Below are 25,695 nucleotides of genomic sequence, written 5' to 3'. Positions count from 1 at the left end.
AATCGTATCCTTGAGATAGAAGGGGTGACGTAGGAGTAATTGAAATCTCCGAACATCCAGAAACAATCCTTGTGTATTTTATTTCAGTTTTGTATTTTATCTGTCAGTCAGTTACTTTCCGCAACTACTTTAGTTTAACTGATTGTTATTGACCAGCAAGATTCCGAGAATCAGTTTGTCACCAAACTGAACTCTAAATTCGAAAAGATCAGTTTTAATTGTGAGTGTTTCTTCAACCCCCCCTTCTAAACACTTTTGATACGTTAATCGATCCTATCAAGAAGTGACATTGCAAAGTTTATATCCGAATTTCTAACATGTCAGCAGGTAATGATTGAGCATCAAAGACCTGCTGTAACTTTGCAATCCATCCCAATACCTCAGTGGAAGTGGGAGCACATCACCATGGACTTCGTAACAGGACTTCCAAGAACACCAAAGGGTTACAACTCCATCTGGGTGATTCTTGAAAGGATAACCAAGTCGGCTCATTTTCTTCCGGTCAAGATGATGTTTACAATGAATCAGTATACTCAAGTCTATGTAGCTGAGCTTGTGAGACTTCATGGAATCCCTGTGTCAGTTGTATCTGATCATGACCCGAGGTTTACTTCTGAATTCTAGAAGAGCTTGCACAGAGCCTTGGGCAATAGATTGGCTTTTAGCACAACATATCATCCTGAAAGTGACGGGCAGTCAGAGAGGGTTATTCAGATTCTTGAAGATATGATACAAGCCTGCACGATTGATTTTTCTGGTAGCTAGGATTCTAAATTGCCACTTGTTGAATTTGCGTATAACAATAGTTATCAGGCGACGATTGGCATGGCATCATATGAGGCATTGTATGGCAGGAAATGTAGATCACCGTTGAACTGGGATGAAGTCGGTGAAAGAAAGATGTTAGGACCAGAATTTGTCCAACTTACAGCTGATGTGATTGCTTTAATTCGGGACAGAATGAAGACGGCCCAATCCAGACAGAAAATTTATGCCGATATCCAAAGAAGGCCTTTGGAAGTTAAAATTGGAGATCACGTATTTGTCAAAATTGCTCCTCTCAAAGGCATTATGAGATTTGGTAGGAAAGGAAAGCTGAGCCCAAGATTTATCGGCCTATTTGAAATTCTAGACAGGATTGGAGAAAGAGCATATCGTCTAGCTTTGCCGTCAGACGTGGATAGAGTCCACAATGTATTTCACATCTCAATGCTCAGGAAGTACATCTCGAACCCTTCACATGTTCTCAGACATGAACCGTTGGATCTGATACCGAACTTGACTTATCAAGAAGAACCAATCCAGATTTGAGATGCCAAGGTTAAAGTATTGAGGAATAAGAAGATCGGCATTATCAAGATTCTTTGTCGTAATCAGTTGGTTGAAGAAGCAACGTGGGAGCCAGAGGAGGAAATGAAACAGAGATCTCCTGAGTTATTCGCATAGTAATGGCAATTTCGGGGACGAAATTTCTTAAGGAGGGGAGAATTGTAACGCCTAGACAATCGTATGTTTATGATGTAAGGTAGTGATTATGATTAAGTATGTTCCTTATTCTTTTTATGGTTTATTATGATGATCGTTTGGGATATGTGATGTAATGGTGATGGTTTATGGTTTCAAGATATGATATGAATGGTATTGAATGATATAGAATGAAACATAGAATGTATGGGTAGAATAGAAAGTTGATCTTATCCAAATAGGTAATGGAGGTGCTGAAACGGTATAAAACTGTGGCAGTTGTTGTGGTTTTTAGCATAATGTTTTGTATATTGATCTGAATGATGTGAGGCCATTTTTATTAGAAAGATAAGATATAAGGCTATAACTTTCATGTTTTGAGTTTTGTTCAAATCATTGTGGAAGACAAGCCAAAATTGCCCCGAAGTGTGTCGTGTGTATCGTCGTTCCTCCAGTGACACATGTTGGGAGATTAAGCATAACTCTTTACTCAGACCTTCAAATGACATGAGACCAATTGGAGATGCAAGTCAAAACATAGAACTACAACTTTCATTTTTACCACTTTTTAAAATTATGAAGGGAATCGAAAGCGATCTTTGATATGGCTGTGCGCAGAGCGGCACCCGAGCGGTAAGAAATGACCGCCCGAGCGCCACTGGTTCTGGATTTTTGGTTTTGGATAGTATGGTTTGCACTATGGCGATAATTTATGACCGCCCGAGCACCCAGCAAGTGTAAAAAACGTGTTTTGAGGTTTGGTAAGCCTTTTATTAAGTGGTGTATGAATTTTCTCTCATTTTCTTCTCTTTCCATTTCTCTCCATCGGTTTATAAGGTAGGGCTCCTTCAAGTTCTCTTTATTTCTTCTTCTAATTTCTTAATCTCAAGGAAGAATCTTGCAAACCAAGCTACGAAATGTATCTTTAAGGATTGAAAGGTTTAAGGTAAGGAATCCATTCTTGTTTCTTTTGGTTTTTGAGTTAGAATTCAAGAGGTTGAGGTTTTATGGGTTAACTATTAAATGAAGGTTGTTATTTATATAATGTTGGATTTTATATTGGATTTGACTTTGTAGGAGCATCATCAAAGGATTGAGTTTACCATTCCTATCATTGGTTGTAAGTAGACCTCATTAATGAATGCATCTCATGAACTATGTATATAATATAATGGTTTTAAATGATTAGCTCCTTTAAAATGATTCAAAGGTATTATGTTTATGTATCTATGTATTGATGAAAAAAGAAAGGAAATGGTTTCTATGTCATTGAAATGAAAAAGGAGCTTAATGTTTTTATATTCACACCATGTGTTTGATGAATGGTTTCAATGAATATCATTATGGCTTGATAGTTAAATGGTATAGTGGTGTTACCTTTGATAATTATAAACCCACATGACTGATGTTGATCAACGAAAAAACATGTACATGACTGATTTGACTGAAAAGTACAGTATACCAATGACTGATAACAATTATTGCCAATACATATAAAATAAAGAATCAATTGCCATCTTATGATATGATTGTTATATATGGTTTTATTGAATGATGGCATATAAAGTTTAAATGAAAGATTATGGATTCTTTTGTTTTGCTATAATATATGTATTTGTTAGTATGATGTCTAGTTACTGAGTTTTATAAACTCATTCAAATTATGTTTATGGGATGCAGATCCTAAAGATTAGTTTTGGCGGAGTTGTCGCAGCAGATGGAAAGTACATATGCCAAATTTTGGAGATGAATGCTCTTTGCAATGTTTAAAGATTTTGAATAGAAACAAGAAATATTTTAATATGCATGTATATGATACCTTTTATTAAAACTTTAATTATGTATGGCGGATTGTATGAAATTTTAGATGGATGATAGCTCTTATACTAAATGCTTATGGTTTATTTTGTGTATTATTTTAATGGTTAAGTTGGATTGTTGGTTTAAAGAGTTTTGTTTGTGGCAGGTTGATGTGTTTAAATTATAAGTAAACTCTGCCAATTTTTTTTTAAAATTGCATATTTTCTCAAATTTTAGTTAAGCTTCCACATAAAAGTTTATATCTTCATTTGATTGAGTCAAAGGTGTTACAGAAGTCATGGGAGTTTCACTCAATTCACATCATATTTCCGGTGGAAGTCACAGCTTTTCGGCGTCCAGGCCTCCCCAATAATATGAGCCAGACACTGTCCACGGGTAGCGATCAACATGCAACCACGGTTGATGGAAGGCAAGGAAAAATTAAACTCTTTTAATTTTTACTTTTACGGTTTGATATTGATTTTGAATCATATTCAAATTGAGGGATTTTAATTTTAAAATTGACTCATTATTTTAATTTTTAAAATCGCGTGCCACGAGTTTGTTTGTTTGCTGGATCCATGCAACTATATTATCTAATAATATACATACATGCATACTACTATATATCGCATATATCATAATACGACATTCAACAACAGATAAGGATGATCGATCGCCAACAGTATTAGATCCATGTGAGCCATACATGGATCCAGGTCCAAAACCTAGGTGAATGCAGGGATGCAAATGCAACTATTACAAGAGCTTTCAATATTTTACATGTCTTCATCTCGTTCATCGGACCCACCATCTTCCAATCTTGATCCCTTACTATTTCTAATAATTACATTAAAATAGCCATGGCACATAAGGGATACTTCTCATAGGGGTGGAAACGGGCCATAAACCAGGCCCACTTTAATAATATCAAATATTAACAAAACGAATAAAAAAGTAAAATATCCTAACATACACCTAACACATTGGTTAAGGCTCTCGATCATCCTTCATGCATTTAATATCAAATATTAACATCAATTTAATTAAACAAATTTAATTAATTGATAAATCATTTATCTAATAATTTTATCATTAACCACAACAATTAATAAAGAATTTAATAAATTAAATAAACACCTTTATTTAGTTTCCAATTAATTCAGTAATAATTGATTTCTTGTAAAACTCATATTTACCATAAATAAATAAAATCATATTCCAATTATTTATCTTAAAAGAAAATTATTAATTTTCCAAAAATTAATTTTTCAAAAGATAAATTGAATTAATTTTCATAAAATATCAATTTAATCCAAAGTTTTGAAAAATCAGAAAATCGCACCCTAGGCCCAAACAATTCAAGCCCAATATCCAGCACGGTTGCCGAGACACTCCCGGGCAGCCGCCCGCGCACTGCCCGAACGTTTCGGGCAGTCGCAGGAACGCTGTACGCAGCCCGCAGCGCGCACGCTGAGCAGACACTCCACGCAGCTCTTGCCCGCGCGACGCGCGCTCGCTGCGCGGACACTCCACGCAATTCCTGCGCTGCATGCTGCGCGCGCGGTCTGCCTGGAACAGTTTCGGGCAGATCCGAAAATATTTTATTTTATTTTTGGAAATATAAATTTGTTATGGTGCATCAATTTTCTAAAAATTTTCTTGTGTGGTTATAAATAAATTATTCAATATGATTAATAAACCATACGATATAGAGAACCTGACTCTAATATCACTGTTGGATCTCGGTTTTCTTTTGCACAAAATGCAGTGGAAGTTTTAAAAATTTTATTTTGACGTTCAAAATATTTTGGACACTCGTATGGTTTAATAAATAAAACATTCATATGATGTTAGAAACTTCATACCTTTGGTGAATTAATCACACGGCTCCAACTATTCCGGGTTTAGTAGAGATAGCTCATGATGTAATTCCTACGAACTTTCTTCAAGGACTCATTTCTTCTAATCAGGTCCACGACTAGATGGTTAGATCCTCTTCTAATTTGCACTAGAAAACTAGAAGATATTTGCGTTGGAGATCAAAACTTGAGATACGGCCCAATTTTTTCCTTCAAAAGGAAGTGGCCAAATTTTTAGTCTTTGGAAAGGGAATTTCGAAATTCTCATGTGGTGGTGGCTAGGGTTATGCCTTGTTAACACCTATTTATAATAAAGTTATCACTTAATAATCATAATTAACACTTATAGGTTTGATTAATTAAATGTGCTAGTCCAACTAGTTTAATTAATTAATCAAAGTCCATTAAGAACTTTAATTATTTAGTATGTTGGACTTGTACTCCTACAAGCCCTTTAAGCATACTCTCCACCAATATTAATTTAATAATTGATAAACTCAACTATTGATTTTAATAAATTAAAATCGATTATAAATTCAATATTTGAATTTAATATTAAAATTATAAATTCAACTCTTTGAATTTTATCACCTCCAAAATTTAATATTTAATAAACCAAAATTTTGAGTTTAATAAATTAAATTATCAGATTTTTTAAATTCAACTCCTTGAATTTATTCTCCCAAATTTTATAAATTCATAAATTCAACTTCTTGGATTTATTATCTTATAAATTCAACTCCTTGAATTTATTTTATCAAAATTTAATTATCATAAATTCAACTTCTTGAATTTAGTATATCATAATATAAATTCAACTCCTTGAATTTATTTTCTCAAAATTTAATTATCATAAATTCAACTACTTGAATTTAGTATATCATAATATAAATTCAACTCCTTGAATTTTTTCTCTCTCAACGGGAACAAACGATCCAGTGCTTGTGTGACTCTCAATGGTTCATTGATAAACCTAGCCGTGAGTTCACAACTCCTTGCAATTCAGGACATAATCTTTTATTCGGGCTTACCCTTAATTTACCCATTCTATGTATCAACAATTGATTATGAGAATGTCAGAAATCTTATTTCTGATTAAATCCATCGAACCATGGTAAGAGCGTTTGGTAGCATCTCCACATGATTCCCTAGGTATCACTGATAGTGCCTGCAAGAACCAGTCGATTATGATTAGCGTACAATACGGTTCCTTCATCTCATATATCCCGATCGAATCTGCAACCATTGGTTCAATGAGGGTTGCATATTAATTCGATAACTATGTGATAACTATAAATAGTGGCATCGCATGTACCATTGGAGAACTCCTTCTCTAATGTACATCTCATCTCTGGCCAGAGATTCCACGCACTATTATTTCATCAGATCACATAGGATATCCACTGTGAAGGCCCGAAAATCCTTGCCTGAAAATTTGAGGAAAATTAAAAATTTTCTTTTTAAATAATTAAAATGCCTCATTCATAGTTAAACCGATAAACAAAGTTTGATAGTCAAAATGGGCAGCGGAAGAAAATATTTGTTTGCGAAATACCAATTTAAGAATATCCAACAACTGATAAAAATTGTTTGAGGAATAAAATAATAAATGCTGAACTGAGGTCCTCGGGTGCCACTACTGCCGACCCAAGCTGGCTCAATGGTCCCCGCCCTCGGCCCTGACCTCATCGGTACCTACAACAATCAAGTCTAGTGAGCCTAAAGACTCAGCATGCATATATCGTAGGTAACGAGTAAAATATAATTTGCATGGATAAAATATCATGTCATGAGGCATTCTTAAAATAACTTGTACTGAGCAATTATAATACGTGCATGACTGAATTAAATATCATAGTAAAAATTTTTGCTCCTTGGAGCCCTGTACTGAAATGACTGATAATAATTTTCGGTTGAGATTATGGTCTACGCATGTGGTCCCTGCACTGAACTGAACTGATCGGTAACTGGCTACCGGGGAGTATCAAACTGAACTGAACTGACCGGTCACTGGCGACCGGGTGGTACCAAACTGAACTGATCGGTCACTGGCGACTGGGTAAAATAATGCTCCCATAATAGTGAATTGACCACAAGCAATATCGCATAAATCTTAAAAATAAGTATTTTCTATTTTTATGCACGTAATATAATTAAATGGCATAATGAAAAATCTTGTACTATTTTACCAACTGGATTGGATCGTCCCCAGGCTCGCTGCGACCTAAATATGCCATGAAAAAATATGCAATAGATTTTTCTTGACCAAACTATGCAATTAAGTGTGAAAATGCGACAATTACTACTAACGACTTCGTATTTAATCATGACTCCGAACTAACGCGAACCAACACTGAACCAACGTAACTTCATGATTAAAATACGCTTAAAATTATGAATTTATGCTCCTAAAATGATGAGGGTCGAAATTTAGGTGAAATGGAGGCCAAAACATGAAACTGCTCTTTCGAGAGTCAATTTGGCACATCGCACCGTAAATTCTCGTACGACTTCAAAAATGATCCGAATCACAAAAGGCCAAAAACGTGGCCTTCCTAACTCAATGAGGCACTGTCCAGTCCAAGGCCATAGGCTAAAAGCCAACCAAGAACTCGAACGAGCCTCCGAACCGTCACAGCAAGTTGCTGTCAAATTCCAGCAGCTGTGCAATCGCGTGTCTTGTGTTGTTTTCGAGACTACCGGCCATTGGGGGCGTGAACCACCGACCAGAGACTCTTACCAACATCCCAAGGAATTATTTGAACCATGGCTAAGGGCCCTAAACCAATCACAATTCGAATTATTCCAGCAACATAAGAAAAGTTCCACCCGAGAGCACCTTTGCGCGCGTGAGGGGTGTTTTGCTTTGCTTGCTGTCTCGACTCGTTCCATTGGCCATTTGATTGACCATGGGACGATCTAGACATCCAGTGGTAGGGTATGAACCGTGGCTAAGGGCCATAGGCCAACCAAGATCCATACCATTCCACAAAACTTGAAACAACACATGCTGTCAAATGAAGGGGTCGAAGGGGGTGCAGGGCTGTTCTTGCATTTTAATTGAAAACCAATTCACCGTGGACCAAGCCACCAAAAGGGCGACTATATCACGTCTTAGACATGCTAGGGAAGCGATCTAACCATGGCTAAAGGCCCTTAGGGCAGCCAAGATCAGATCCTTTTCCTATGACAGCACACACAGAATTTTCGAAGCACAAAAATGGCAACGATGGTGAGTTGCTGTCATCTTCGGTTTCTCTCATGAATGGGGCTGAAATAATGGACCAAAGTGGTCCTAATCCATCCTAGAATATGTCTAGATGTAGCCTTGGGAGCCTGGAACCGAACCAATACCTGAAACTCACAAAACCAATGAAACCGTGAAGCTTGTCATGAAACCGAAATCTGCATGTTTTGGTTTTTCTGAAAATTTTTTTTGCCATGTTTCGGTTTTTGCACATAAAAGATGATCATGTAATGTTAAATAAATGATAATAGGACTTGATTGAGGTTTGAAAGGAATATAGACATGCCTTTGATTTCGTTTAAATGAAAAACGAAAGAATACGACGACTCGGCGCGGAGGAGACGGAGTTGCTTCTCTTGTTTTCTTTCAAGTTTTTCCTCCTTGTTTTTACCCTAGGCTCTCACGGTTTTCAGTGCTGAAGGAGGCTGGAATTTTCCAGATTATGGAGTGGGAGGGAGTCTAGGAAATTAAATGGGAAGATACAAGATAAAGGGAAGGGAAAATATTCTTTCTATCTACTAGTTTGAGTGATAAGGAAAAGAATGATATCGAAGATTTTTTTTGGGGATACTAGAGGTGTATATGGGCGGTTTTAAGGTCTAGGTGCAAGGGAGAATTGGTTTAATTAAATCTTGGTAGTGATTTAAAAGTTGGGGAGGATAAATCCATCTAGAAAAGTTAAGGGGATAAATAAAGAATGAGTTGAAAAAAAATAACAATTAAATCTTAAAAAAAAAAAAAGAGCATGGCCGATTTTTATCTAGCTAGGTGGGGTGGGATCTTGCTCAATTAATTATCATGGAAGATTTGTTGTGATAAAACTATTTCCCAATAAAAATGGATAGGGAAGACTATTAATTAAATGGGTTGTCAAATAAACTTTTAAATCAAATCATAGGGGCCGAAAATTATAATAAAAGAGGAGGGGAAAATATTTCTTAAATATTGAACTTTAAATCTTTAGTGTATTATCTACTCATTAAATATTTTAAAGAATTGAGGAATTATTTATTGAACTCAATTTACTACTTATCTCAACTTATTTAAATAATTCCTTAAACCTTCTTTTACAATAAATTTACTCATTATTTATCTTTAAATAAATTTTGGGAAAATGTTTTCATACTAGTAAATTTTATCTCTTTACTCCAACTCCGGTCCGGCCTCACCGAATTAACTGAAAAGAGAAAAATCTAAGCTACTGGATAAAATAATTAACTTCAAAGAAAACACTTAAATACTCATGCAATGAAGTCAATTAAATTTAAAATACTAGAATTATGCATGGCTTATACGCAGTCTAATTACGGGTTCTACATCCACACCCGTAGGTGAGCGGTGAATCCCGACTACAATGCACTGGCACCTATATGTGTCGCGTACCCAACCTTGCCACCTGATGACTCTCCTGGAGCCGGTAAACGAGTCAAAGCTCAGCCCTAGCATATAGAGCGTCAGTGTTGTCCCAGGTCTTAAGGACTATTGGTGTACAATCATAACCACGGACTTATCCTCTCGATGAATGATAACCACTTGGAAAGTTTGAGAGAGGGTTGTTCGGTATAATCATCATATGACTACCCATCTGCATGTTTGGACATCTCTATGCTCTTACCAAGAAACGCAGTACATAACATCATAGATGCTAGTCTCGAGCTCAAGCAACCTTTATCCATGTTTTAGGCGGATGAATCGACCAGGAACGAATTTATATCAAACAATGTTTACAAACGAGTTTCAACATCGAATTACGATTCATTTGTATTAAAGTATAATCAAAGTCTTTATCTATGTTTGATAACATGGGTATACAGATAAAGAAATAACAAACCATGAAATAATGAATTATATTAAAATAAAGATTGTTTATTGATGAAACCTAAAATTAATAATTTATTATATGTTAAAACCTGTATTTTAAAATTTATGTTTCATTAAAATTATAAAATTATGTTATTTTAGTATTGTTTGTTTATATTTAATTGTCTTACTAAATATGTTTTATTTTAAGTTTTTCTACGTGTTGGTAAAATAAAGATAACTCAAGCTAGAAAATTCAAATGGAGGTGACTCAAACATGTTTGGAATCCTTGAGAAATTATCTACAACTTTGCAGAAGATATGATTGCCTAAAAAGTTCATTAAGATGATCAAATTGTGCAAATATCAAAAGGAGGACAAATTTACTTTTAATATGACCATCATATAGTAAAAAAATCATAATTGTTTCAATATTTAACCAAATGAGGTGAACCAAGTGGCAAAATTCATCTACAAACAATTCCCCACATGTTTGCCGTCTTGAGCAGAGTCAAATTCGGTGATTAAAGTTGTGGAACACAGAATTGAAAGAAGGGACATGGAATTGAACTTGGAGGAGACAAAGAATACTATTGCAACTACATGGCATTAATAAAAATTTTGACCATTTCTCTCATTTGGCCTATCAATAGAGGCCTTGTGTTAGCTTGAGAATCATTCTATATCATTGTAAAATATAGTGTGTATCAAAGTTCTAAGTTCCAATATATTTTCTTTCATGTTCTCAACCATGAGTGATATTTTAGTGTTAATCAAAAGTAAGCTTATGGCAAGCTAAATCTATTATGTCAAGGTGAAGATGATGCATTCTTGGTGAAGTAAGATTGTTTATATTTTGTATATTCTTTCTTTATTTCTTTTCATTTAGCTAACTTAATTTTATTGTAGGTATAAAAATGAATTATTTGTTGTTATCAATTTACATCAAATGCTTGATACCATTAAAGTGGTTATCTTGATTTGTTGTTTAATTTTGATACAATAAATATTTCATCACTTATTATTATATATATATATATATTTATGTAATAATATCATAATATTTCATTTAGACGATAGCGTGGCTCTGCCGGTTGTTCTAAATGAAATATTATGATTTAATACTAACATCTAACAATCTAACATTTACTTTATCGCAACTAACTTTTATTTCTCGCAACTAACTTTTACTTTCTCGCAACTAACTTTTACTTTTCCGCAACTAACATTTACTTTATCGCAACTAACTTTTACTTTACCGCAACTAACTTATTAAATAAATATATTTCATTTAGGCAATAGCGTGGCTCTGCTGGTTGTTCTAAATGAAATATAATGATTTAATTTAACATTTACTTTATGCAATTATTTATTTATATAGTTATAATTATAATCATAGGTACCATATATAAAATATCGGTTAATTCAATATTTTCTATATTGGGAACTATATTATATTATGTGTGTGTTTAATTTTCTTGGAACCATTATTTATGATTTGTAAACTTCATTCTTGCATTTGGTAATCTATAAATTAATAAATTTAAACTCAAAATAACCTCTCTGAGGATCAATCTCGTACTTACGAAATATATTACTTGCAAACAACCTACACTTGGGTGAATTATTATTTAAGTAGTAGCAATTTTTTGGCGCCGTTGCCGGGGAGGTATAAATTAAGTTTATATTTGTTAATTATGTTTTATTTATAAGTATTGTGTGGTTTTTTTTTTTTATGAGTATTTGGAGTCGAAAAAAAAGTGGTAGACTTATTCGAGTATCTGAAAATAATTTAAACATGGATGATAATTCAAATAATCAAGATAATGATGATATAATAATAATAATAATAATAATAATAATAATAATAATAATAATAATAATAAAGAACATGATCAATTAAGAAGACTTATGCACCATATGAACCCTATTAGAACTAGTGCCCCATCTTGTTTAGTTTTTTCTCCTGATGCATCTAATTTCAACTTCAAACCTCAAATTATTCAAATTTTACCAAATTTTCATGGCTTAGATTCTGAAAATCCATATTTGCATCTAAGAGAATTTGAGGAATTTTGTAACACTTATAATGATCAAAATTGTAGCATGAATATAGTTTGATTAAAGCTTTTCCCTTTTTGTTTAAAAGATAAAGCTAAAACATGGCTACAAAATTTAAGATCAAGTTCAATAAGATCATTGGAAGAAATGCAACAACAATTTCTCAAAATGTTTTTCCCTTCCCATAGAACAAACTCTTTTAAAAGACAATTTACAATTTTTTCTCAAAAACAAGGAGAAACGTTTTATCAATGTTGGGATAGATATAAAGAATTACTTAATACATGCCCACATCATGGTTTTGAAACATGGAGAATAGTTTCTCACTTTTATGAAGGTCTAATACCTAAAGATAGGCAAATGATAGAATTTATGTGTAATGGAACTTTTGAAGATAAAAACCCAAATGAAGTTATGGAATATTTGGATTCATTAGCAGAAAATGCTCAAAATTGGGATAATATAGGCACAATAAAACCACCAACAACTAAAAATAATAATTCAACAAATGGTGGTGGTATCTATAATCTTAAAGATGATATAGATATTCAAGCTAAACTTGCATCTTTAGCAAGAAAAATTGAGTCATTAGAAATGAAAAAGAGTGGTCAATTAAAAAGTATTCAAGAAATTGTTTGTCATATATGTGATACACATGATCATGCTACAAAATATTGTCCAACATTACCTTCATTTAAAGAATGTCTCCATGAACAAGCAAATTATGTTAACAATTATAAAAAACCAATACTAGATCTTTTTTCACCATAATATAATCCTGGATGGAAAAATCATCCTAATTTTAGTTAGAAGAATGATAATAATGCACAACCGTCACAACAATATTTTCAAAATAACCAAAATCATCAAGGTTATATTCCTTATGTTACACCTCCAAGAAAAAACTTTGAAGATGTAATTCATGCATTTATCCAAAAGCAAGAGTCTATCAATATTCAAAACAGTCAATCTATGAGTGATTTGAAAGAAACTCTTGCAAAATTTGCATCTGCACTTAATATTCATGAAAAAGGAAAATTTCTATCTCAACCTCAACCTAATCCTAAAAATCAAAATCAAGAATTAAAAAATGAAAAAATTGATCAAATAAAATCTGTTATTACCCTTAGAAGTGGTAAAATAGTTAATGATCCATATAGTAATGAAAACAAGGATCATTTAAAATCAAAGAGTAAGGATGATAATCCTGATACTTTTGAGAATGATGATACCTTAAATTTTAAGAATAATATGGTGAATGATAAATAATTTGAAATAGTAAATAAGTCAAATAAACCTCCACCATTTCCTCATGCATTAACAAATCATAAAAAACAAAAAAGTGATTCTGATATCTATGAAGTTCTTAAACAAGTGAAGATATCTGAAAAAGGAATTGAAGTTGATAAAGCCAAAGTTGATGTTATTGCTAATTTAACATCACCAAAAACGGTCAAAGAAGTTCGATCATTCTTGGGTCATGCAGGATTTTATAGAAGGTTTATAAAAAATTTCAGCATAATATCTAAACCAATTTCAAATCTTTTAACAAAAGATACACAATTTGAATGGACTCAGAAATGTGAAAATGGTTTTAAAAAAATTATTAATCTTTTAGTTACATCACCTATTTTATAACCTCCAGATTGTTCTTTACCATTTGAATTAATGTGTGATGCAAGTGATTATGCTATAGGAGCTGTGTTAGGACAAAGAAAATAAGGAAAACCTTATGCAATCTATTATGCTAGTAGAACCTTAAATAGTGCCCAAATAAATTATTCAACTACTGAAAAAAGAATTACTTTCAGTAGTATTTGCATTAGATAAGTTTCGATCTTATTTAATTGGTTCTACTACTATTGTTTACACCGATCATTCTGCAATAAAATTTTATCAAATAAATAAGATGCTAAGCCAAGATTAATACGGTGGATTTTATTGTTACAAGAATTTGATATTATAATTAAAGATAAAAAAAGAAAAGAAAATGTTGTAGCAGATCATTTATCTAGAATAATGACTGAATCATCTCATAATGAAATACCAATAAATGAAAATTTTCCAGATGATCAGTTGTTTTATGCTACTATTATGCCCTGATTTGCTAACATTGTAAATTTTCTTGTGACAAATAAAATGCCTTCTCATTGGAATTCACAGGATAAGAATAAATTCTTGATAAAAGTTAAAAAATTTTATTGGGATGATCCTTACTTATTTAAGTATTGTCCTGACCAAATTTTTCGACGATGCATACCCGACAATGAAGTAAGTAATGTTATTAAATTTTGTCATTCTGAAGCATGTGGAGGTCATTTTTCATCCAATAAAACAACTACAAAAATCTTACAATGTGGATTTTATTGGCCGTCTTTATTCAAAGATACGCATTTATTTTGCAAATCTTGTGAAAACTGTCAGAAGATGGGATCAATTTCAAAACGAAACATGATGCCTTTAAATCCAATCATAATTATTGAAATATTTGATAGTTGGGGGATAGATTTTATGGGTCCATTCCATTATATTTTAAAAATACGTACATTTTAGTCGCTGTTGATTATATTTAAAAATGGATTGAAGCAATTTCATGTAGAACTAATGATCATAAAGTTGTTATAAAATTTTTAAAAGAAAATATTTTTAGCCGATTTGGAATACCTAGAGCAATAATTAGTGATAGGGGAAGTCGTTTTATAAATAAATCATTTTCTTCTTTGTTAAGAAAATATGGCATTACACATAAAGTTTCTACCCCATATCATCATCAAAGTAATAGTCGAGTTGAACTTGCAAATAGAGAAATAAAACAAATTTTAGAAAAAACAGTTAATCTAAATCGAAAAGATTGGTCTTTAAGATTAACTGATGTATTATGGGCATATAGAACTGCATTTAAAACATCATTAGTGATGTCACCATATAGGTTAGTTTTTGGCAAGCATTTTCATTTACCGGTTGAACTTGAACATAAAGCTTATTGGGCAATTAAAGCATTTAATATTAATTTAGATGATGCATCTAAATTAAGAAAATTGCAAATAAATGAACTTGAAGAATTAAGAAATGATGCATATGAAAATTCAAAGATTTATAAAGATAAAACTAAAGCCTTTCATGATAAAAATATTATGAGAAAGTCATTTGAAATTGGACAAAAAGTTTTGCTTTATATTTCTCGTTTGCATTTATTTTCAGGTAAACTAAGATCGAGGTGGTCAGGACCATTTATAGTCAAATTTGTTTATCCTCATGGTGCTGTTGATATTGAAAATCCTAAAAATAATGACGTGTTTAAAATTAATGGGCAAAGACTTAAGCCTTTTATAGAAAATGAAATTCTTAATAATGAGTTTATGCCTTTATATGATCCACAATAGTTGTTTGATATTTTCATTTTGTTTTGCAGATTCTAGTTCATTTCCCGGTTAAGTGGCGGATAACGGTACTCCGTGACTGTTTAAGTCGGTTTCTTCAGTTTTCCCAAAATAATTGAAATATGTATAATAATAATAATATGGATGCGTGTATTATGAATCTTCGTAAATATTTTGCTTGTTTACCTGATAATGCGTTGAAAAAAGTTTATAAAGCTAGGTGTGAGCGGCTAAGGTTGATGATGTCATATGGTATACCGAATGATGTCTGTTTGATAATTGAAGCAAAAGTCCGATTGGTTCGGGAATCAAGTGAATTAATAATAAGACATATGCCAGGATTTGGTAAAATCACATTTGCCAAAAAACGAAGAGCTAAACGTATAGGTGGATGTCATAAATGTGCAAGGTGGACTTGTAAGGGAAAATGCAAAAATGTTGGAATGACATCAATGAATAGAGAAGATAAAATTTTATTCATTAAGAATGGTCTGAGTAAAGAGCCTTTGGATAATTTTCTAGAGGTTCTTGATACGCATTCTAGTGGGTACGTGCAAAATGAACTTCTTAAACTATGGTGGCAATTTCAACAGGAGGAATATCAATATGGACGGTGGAATCAGCCTTACAAAGATCCTACTGTATTAACGCATATCTATTTAGATAAGTAAATATATATACACAATTTCGTCTTGAGAATCTGACGTTAAAAGGCCATGTTTGCCAATTTATAAGAAAATTGGATGGGAAGCATATCCTCGACTCATAGAAGGCGTTTAAGCCGTTACTGAACGTAAAATCAGAAGAAGATGTGAGCCACAATCACAACTACGCTGTATATATTTGTTTTAATTTTTTCATTTTTATTTTCTTTTAATAATAATAATTTCCTGTTCAAATATTGACTTTTGGCATGTTACGCTTATAAATTCATATGCTGTGATCTAACAATTACAAAAAACATATTTCTCAACATGTCAACGTCCACAGTAAGTAAAATCAAAAATATTTGTGTATTTTGTGGATCTAGTGCAGGAAAAGATTCAATTTATGAAGAAGTAGCAGAAAATCTTGGAATAACACTTGCTAAAAAAAAGATTCATTTGGCATATGGTGGTGGTGAAGTTGGCCTCATGGGAAAAGTTGCAAAAGTTGCGCATGCAGGTGGAATTGATGTTTTAGGCATTATTCCGATTACCTTAGCCAATCTTACAGGACCAACAATAGGAGAAGAAATGAAAATGGACAACATGTATGAACGAATTACTCAAATGATTGAACATTCAGATGCTTTTATTGCTTTGCCAGGAGGTTTCGGTACTTTGGAAGAAATATTTCATACTGTTTGTTGGGCACAATTAAATATCCACAATAAGCCAATTGGTTTGTTAAATATTAACAATTATTATGATAAACTGTTATCGTTTCTTGATGATGTTGTGGAACAGGGATTTATTTCATTAGCTTCGCGAAGGATGTTAGTTTCTGCTACAAGTGAAGGTGAACTTATTGATTTACTGCAAGGATTTAGTCATGAACCAGATCCATCCTTATCTCAACTTAATTGGACAACATCCAAAAGTAAGAAAAGAAAATTCTTGTGATGCTAAACTTGTGATTCAACGGTATGTTTTAATGTTTTTCTTTAAGGTATGAATAATTTCTTCTTCTTCTCTTCTTAGTTTTTTTTATATAAAAACTAAAATATATACTTATATATAGTAATAATAATAATAATTTTTAGTTCAATGTCGAGTAAAGTGTCAGTAAAATGCACCTGAGACGCATTAGTTAATAATTATTGGAAAATCACAATACACTAGATTTTAATATTCATTATATTCAAAATACAGACTAAAAGAAAAATTAGTTTTTCATATGTACCAATTTATATATATATTTTGATCAATTAATATAAAATATATAATAGATGTGTTCATATATATATATATAATTGTATGTGTTTTCAAATAAAATAATTTCTAAAATTTTTATGAGAATAAAGTTAAAAGATATGGTTTGTATGGTTGTTAACATGTATAATTGAAATAATTCTTTTGTAAAAGTATAATATATACTCACACATCTTTTGTGAGTGAGTGGTGAGAAATGAGAAAACAATTAACAAAATTTTATTGATTATTAAAAAAGGGTTAATTACAAGAATATAACTCCCCTAAAAAAATATTTATTGAAAAAAGAAAAAAAAAGAAGTAAATATATAACGGACTGCAAAATACTTTATTCATTGTAATTTTTTTAGATTTGATTGATGTACTATGAATGTGTTCTAAAAACATCAATATTGTGTTAATAAAAAAAAACAAAAAACAAAAAACAAACAAACAAACAAAAAGATTTGTTTGTGCTAGATAAGTTTCAGAGCTAGTCGGATGAATCCGTTATATAAATGTTTATATATATACATATATATATACATATATATATATATATATATATATATTTATGGTAGAATGTTTGGATAAAAAATTTTAAGTTATTGTAAAATTTTGCAGTCACGTTATCTAAAAAAAACAATAAAAAAAAGAAAAAAATGGGAATTTTATTCTTTGTAAATTTTCCTATTTTATTTTCAATATTAGTTTAATTAATTGTCTGCTTTAATACTTAGCCTTTTTCAATGAGAGTTAATATTCATTCCAACTTCATGAGTGAAAACTAGCTATTCCTTAAACATTTTGATCTGAAAGAATATATGGAGTTGAGGCTTTTACAATAATATTCTTGATATTATACATGTTATGGTGGGTGGTGTGAATTATCTTTTTGACTATATTATTATAAAAAATTTAGAAATTTAAAAAAAAATTATATATATATATATATATATTGTTACTTTATATATTATGTGAAAATAAGAATAATAATAAAAACACATTTAATTATATATTATTATATTAAACGAAAATATATATATATATATAAATCTGTATATGATTTTTTTTTTAATAAATATGTTTGTATTTGAATATATAAAAAGGAATAAAAAATCTAGGTTGTGATTTTCCGATAAAGTTTATTACTAAGGGACTAGTAATAAGATAGTATGGGGGTGTAATGAAACTTAAAATTAATAATTTATTATATGTTAAAACCTGTATTTTAAAATTTAAGTTTCATTAAAATTATAAAATTATGTTATTTTAGTATTGTTTGTTTATATTTAATTGTCTTACTAAATATGTTTTATTTTATGTTTTCTACATGTTGGTAAAATAATGATAACTCAAGATAGAAAATTTAAATGGAGGTGACTCAAACATGTTTGGAATCCTTGAGAAATTATCTGCAACTTTGCAGAAGACATGATTGCCTAAAAAGTTCATTAAGATGATCAAATTGTGCAAATATCAAAAGGAGGACAAATTTACTTTTACTATGACCAGCATATAGTAAAAAAAATCATAACTATTTCAATATTTAACCAAATGAGGTGAACCAAGAGGCCAAATTCATCTACAGACAATTCACCACATGTTTGCCGTTTTGAGCAGAGTCAAATTCGGTTACTAAAGTTGTGGAACAAAGCATTGAAAGAAGGGACATGGAATTGAACTTGGAGGAGACAAAGAATACTATTGCAACTACATGGCATTAATAAAAATTTTGACAATTTCTCTCATTTGGCCTATAAATAGAGGCCTTGTGCTAACTTGAGAATCATTCTATCTCATTGTAAAATATAGTGTGAGTGTGTATCAAAGTTCTAAGTTCCAATATATTTTCTTTCATGTTCTCAACCATGAGTGATATTTTAGTGTTAATCAAAAGTAAGCTTATTGCAAGCTAAATCTATTATGTCAAGGTGAAGATGATGCATTTTTGGTGAAGTAAGATTGTTTATATTTTGTATATTCTTTCTTTATTTCTTTTCATTTAGCTAACTTATTTTTATTGTAGGTATAAAAATAAATTATTTGTTGTTATCAATTTACATCAAATGCTTGATACCATTAAAGTGGTTATCTTGATTTGTTGTTTAATTTTGATACAACAAATATTTCATCACTTATTATTATATATATATATATATATATATATATATTTATGTAATAATATCATAATATTTCATTTAGACGATAGCGTGGCTCTGCCGGTTGTTCTAAATGAAATTTTATGATTTAATACTAACATCTAACAATCTAACATTTACTTTATCGCAACTAACTTTTATTTTTCGCATCTAACTTTTACTTTCTCGCAACTAACTTTTACTTTTCCGCAATTAACATTTACTTTATCGCAACTAACTTTTACTTTACCGCAACTAACTTATTAAATAAATATATTTCATTTAGGCAATAGCGTGGCTCTGTCGGTTGTTCTAAATGAAATATAATGATTTAATTTAACATTTACTTTATGCAATTATTTATTTATATAGTTATAATTATAACCATAGGTACCATATATAAAATATCGGTTAATTCGGTATTTTCTATATTGATAACTATATTATATTATGTGTGTGTTTAATTTTATTGGAACCATTATTTATGGTGGTTTCTTTTGTTTTACTTTTAGTTAAACAATATTACATAAACCAAGAATAAATCCTCAAGCCTTAACAAAATTTATAATTTGTAAACTTCATTCTTGGATTTGGTAATCTATAAATTAATAAATTTAAACTCAAAATAACCTCTCTGAGGATCGATCTCGTACTTACGAAATATATTCTTTGCAGAAAACCTACACTTTGGTGAATTATTATTTAAGTAGTAGCATTTATATCAAATGAGTCAATAAAATCTCTAGCCAAAAGTTGGCTTGTAGGACATCTACTTTAACACTCCCTCGGGGGCCTTTTCCCGCATCTGGGCTCCCTCTAGGCCTTCTCCCATAGATAGGCTCTCTCTGAGGCCTTTTCCCTCACCGGATTTCCCGATGCATCATTATCAGATTCAAACTTATAATTTATCATTTGGACAAAAATAGATTCAGACAGAATGACACAAACATAGGACGAAGCGGAGGGTATGAACAAACAACGGACGGAACGAAATGATTTCGAAGAAACTTAGGATTTTTAACACCATACTTGTACATTACATGTAATGCCCGAGGTTTTGATTATTGTAATCTTAAATGATTTGTTGATAAATTGATGTGATTATAGACAGAACGGATCAGACAGGGAAAGCCGGAAAGAAGAATGAAATTCTGTGCAAGGATGAGCCCTCGCACATATGCGCGACCCGACCGGGCGCATATGCGCGAGGCAGGCATAGAACCTCGCGCATATGCGCGACATGGATCCGCGCTTGTGCGTGAGGATGGCCGAGAGTTGTGAAGAACCTCGCGCATATGCGCCGAGTGAGGGCTCGCATATGCGCGAGCTGCCGAGATTACACGCGCCGAGACAAAATGTCTCGCGCATATGCGCCGAGGAGGGTCGCGCATATGCGCGAGACGTGCTTTGCAAAGATGAAGCCACATGGCTTGGACATGCATTAGATGTATATATATATGCAACCTTCATTCATTCCATCAGAAAGTTGATGTAAGGAACGAAATAAAGTTACGAAAAATCCTTGCGCCCTTTTATATTTTAGATTTGTGATTGTGCAAGATCCGTCCGTCAGAATTCCAATCCGACTTCAGTACTGTGTTCCTATCGACAAAGACTTCAACTGGACGTAAGTTTTATTGATTTCTGATATGATTTGAAATTATGATATTGGAGGAATCAGATATGATTTATATATGGTGTTCTGGATATGTTAAACATCATATAATCGAAATCGGATTGAAGAACAGATACCGTATGGAATTTTTATGATTTTTCATAGTTGATTTGATTGAGATATGATATCAGATTTGTATTGTTATCGATTATGAGTTGTGAGAATTGATATCTGTTGGTTTGCATCGCTGGGTATATTGAGATTGTGCCGTTATGCCATTGAAACAGAATTTGATTTAGTTCTGATTATATCCAGTATTGATTGAGTGGGGTACTGATAGTGTATTCCTCGATATTGTCATTGCCAGATTGAGTATTGATAGGCTTTGAATTAGAGACTTCGACTTCAGCAGATTGACAGAAAGAAAGGTATAAATCAATATTGATCCAGGATTGCACAACTCGAGTTTGATTTCACTTGAGTTTCCTAAAATCACATACTGAATTGTCATTGCCTCGATATGTTGCAATGTTTGAGATTTATATGCTTAGTATATTGATTTATAGTAGAGTATGTATTGAGTATGGGCTGATGCGCCTAGTCATTGGCTGATGTGCCAAGTCTTCGGCTGAGTCGGCAAGACACTGGATATGTGATCTATATCGATGTCGCTTAGGAGTTGATTCATTCCTATCGCTGAGATTCGGTATATTGTAATACCCAGGAACCGGAATCCCTATATTAGAGATGAGTCGAGTATGAGATGACGAGTCTAGAGTTTATTTACAGCTTTATATCGATTCATGTTTTTCTGATTTGATACATGCTATTGATATCTGTTTCATACTTTTATATTTGTTATATGATTGCATGTATTCATTATTTATACTGGGATGTATTTCTCACCGGAGTTATCCGGCTGTTGTTGTGTCTGTATGTGTGCATGACAACAGGTGGGACATGATCAGGATCAGGAAGAGGATGAGAGATTACGGTTAGCGTGGAGATCCGGGCTCAGAAGTAGAATAGGATTCAGCACTTGATGTATAGTTGTTGAACCCTAGTTTGAGATAAAGAGATGTTGTACAAGACTTGTACTTTTATGTTGACATGTATATCCGATTGATTACAATATGTTTCCGCACTTGCATTTAAAAAACAAATTTATGTCCCACACTACTTTATTGTTATATTGAATCTAAATAATGATTAAGAAAATGACTTAGTGTCCGGGTCCCCACAGCAGGTGGTCTCAGAGCAGTAGGTTCCTTAGAATGAGATAGAAGCTAGTGAGCGGGGTAGAATGAGTTTCCTTTCCTTGATTTTGATTGCTAGCATGCTTTAGTGCTTTGAAATACATGTTTACCTGATTATCTGATTTGATTTGGTAACGTGTATTATTGAGAAATGAATCAGAACCGATTCTTGATCAGCAGTAAGATGATCAGAGGAGGGCTGAAACAGGTTTGTTGTATTGGATTGCTAACCCTTTTGGTAATCAGATATGCCTCCTCAAAGAGTACCAGAACAGGGTAGTACTTTTGTAAATCCGATGGATGTGACAACTACACCGATGGAAACGTTACTGAAGAGATTTCAGTCGTTCAAACCGCCAACCCAGAAAGGACCAGAGACTTCTGTTGACTGTGAGTGTTGGTTAGATGATATTGAAATGCTGTTTGACTCATTGGATTACACAGATGAGCGCTGAGTCCGATTGATTGGACATCAATTGCATGATGTTGCAAAGAACTGGTGGATCACGAAAAAGAGAGCATTGGAGCATCGAGGTACGAATATCACTTGGAATGTCTTTAAAACTGAGTTCTATCAAAAATTTTTCCCAGTGTCGTACAAGAAAGACAAGGGTGCAGAGTTTGCAAATTTAAGACAGGGTCAGTTGAATATAGAAGAATATGTGGCCAAGTTCTCTACCTTGTTGTGATTTGCTCCACACGTTGCCGAGAATGACGAAGCTGTTGCTGATCAGTTCATCAATGGGTTGAATCCTGGAATCTTTACATTAGTGAACACCGGACAACCGAATAACTTTGCTGATGCCTTGAATAAAGCCAAAGGAGCTGAAGCTGGTCTGATGAGACAGAAAGGAGCTTCGTATGTTCCTCTAGCACCGAGACCACAGCAACCCCCTCCCAGATCTGAGAGTGGTAGCAGCAGTGGTGGAAAGAAAGATTATCTGAAAGCCAGAGGAAAACAGTTTAAGAAGTATGGCAGCAGTTCTTCTAGCTCCAGTGGTTCCCGACAGAGCCAGAGTTATACCGGGGTTTATTGCAGAACTTGCGGAGGGAGACATCCGACCGAGCAATGCTAGGGAGTGATTGGTAGTTGCCGTATCTGCAGACAGCAAAGACACTTTGCCAGAGTCTATCCACAGAGAGGTTCCCAGGGATCCCGGGGAGCAGAATCAGCTGGATCAGTTGCTCAGACTGATAGACGATCATCAGCTGTTCATTTTTTTCAGCCACTACCGACTACTACTCCGTCACAGCAAAGGCCAGGAGGAAGCCAGACAGTTAGACAACAGGCCAGAAAATTTGCTTTCAAAGATGAACAGGCTCAGGAAGCACCAGATGATGTTGTGGCATGTAACTGTTCTTTATGTGGTTACCCTGCTTATGTATTGATAGATACGGGTGCTTCTCATACATTTATATATGACGATTTGCATTGAGTCATGCATTGCCTGTTGAGTCTTTATCTGCTGTAGTGTCTGTCTCTTCTCCTTTGGGGACAGGTTTGATATCAGTGAAGTTTGTGAAACATTGTATGCTACATTAAGACGGGCATGAGATTGAGTTAGATTGCATTGTACTTGGATTGTCTTATTTTGACTGTATTATCGGTATTGATATGCTAACCAATTACAGAGCTATCGTTGATTGTTTCCATAAGATTGTGAGATTCAGACCTGACATGGCTGAAAAATGGAAATTTTACGGTAAGGGTTCTAGAGCGAGAATTCCTTTGATATCTGCGTTATCTATGACTCGATTATTACAGAAAGGAGCCGAGGGATTCCTTATGTATTCAGTTGATTTATTGAAATCGAGCCCATCATTGGCTGATTTGCTAGTGGTCTGTGAGTTTGTTGATGTCTTCCCAGAAGAGATTCTGGGTTTGCCTCCGATTCGAGAGATAGATTTCAGCATTGAATTGGTACCAGGTACAGTTACGATTTCTAGAGCTCTGTACAGAATGGCACAAATCGAATTGAAAGAGCAGTTGGAAGATTACTGGCCAAGGGATACATCAGACCAAGTGTTTATCCTTGGGGTGCTTCAGTATTGTTTGTCAGAAAGAAAGACGGTTCTATGAGACTCTGTACTGATTACCGGCAACTGAACAAGGCTACGGTAAAGAACAAATACCCTTTGCCTCATATCGATGATTTATTTGATCAGTTGCAGGGTTCTTCTGTATATTCCAAGATCGATCTGAGATCTGGATATCATCAGCTGAGAGTCAGAGATTCTGATATGTCGAAGACAGTGTTCAGAACCAGGTATGGACATTATGAGTTATTGTCATGCCGTTCGGTTTAACTAATGCTCCAGCTGTGTTTATGGGTCTGCTGAACCGTGTATTTCATAATTATCTCGATGATTTCGTGATTATTTTTATTGATGATATTTTGATATATTCGAAGAATATGATTGATCATGCTAAGCATATGAGAACTGTGTTGAGAATTCTGAGAGCTGAAAAATTGTATGCCAAACTATCGAAATGTGAATTCTGGTTGAGACAGGTTGTATTTCTGGGTCATATTATATCCGGAGACGGTATTTCTGTTGATCCTATTAAGGTTGAAGCCCTGATCAGTTGGCCGAGACTGACATCTGTGCCAGAGATACGCAGTTTCATGGGTTTAACAGGGTATTATCAACGATTCATTAAAGATTTCTCGAGTATTGCTAAATCGATTACTCAGTTGACTCAGAAGAATGCTCCATTTGTTTGGTCAGAAGACTGTGAGTCCAGTTTTCTTGAGTTGAAGAAGAGACTGACCAATGCTCCGATCTTGACTATTCCATCTGGTACTGGTGACTTTCGTTTATTGTGATGCTTCTCACAGAGGATTAGGTTGTGTTTTGATGCAGCGAGGACATGTTATCGCTTATGCCTCAAGACAGTTAAAGCCACATGAGACTCGCTACCCAATTCATGATCTTGAATTGGCGGCCATTGTATTTGCATTGAAGATATGGCGACATTACCTTTACGATGAGAATTTTGAAATCTATTCTGATCAGAAAAGCCTGAATATTTGTTTTCACAGTCAGAATTGAATATGAGGCAGCGAAGATGGCTTGATTTACTGAAAGATTTTGATTGTGAGATCAAGTACTATCCGGGAAAATCCAATGCAGCAGCTAATGCACTTAGTCGAAAGGTATGTTCTTTATCCTTAT

At 33.2% G+C, this 25,695-nt stretch overlaps 1 non-coding gene across 1 annotated transcript; it reads right to left on the bottom strand.

Moving 5' to 3' along the window:
* Nucleotides 1-12,425: 12,425 nt before the first annotated feature.
* On the bottom strand, nucleotides 12,426-12,536 carry LOC142525705 (small nucleolar RNA R71). Its single transcript, XR_012815154.1, has one exon. It is a non-coding gene; the product is annotated as a small nucleolar RNA R71 (small nucleolar RNA).
* Nucleotides 12,537-25,695: the final 13,159 nt, after the last annotated feature.

Source organism: Primulina tabacum, chromosome 14 (genome assembly GCF_025594145.1).
Source record: "Primulina tabacum isolate GXHZ01 chromosome 14, ASM2559414v2, whole genome shotgun sequence".
Lineage (NCBI taxonomy): Eukaryota > Viridiplantae > Streptophyta > Magnoliopsida > Lamiales > Gesneriaceae > Primulina > Primulina tabacum.
This window is presented reverse-complemented; position numbering and strand designations above follow the sequence as displayed.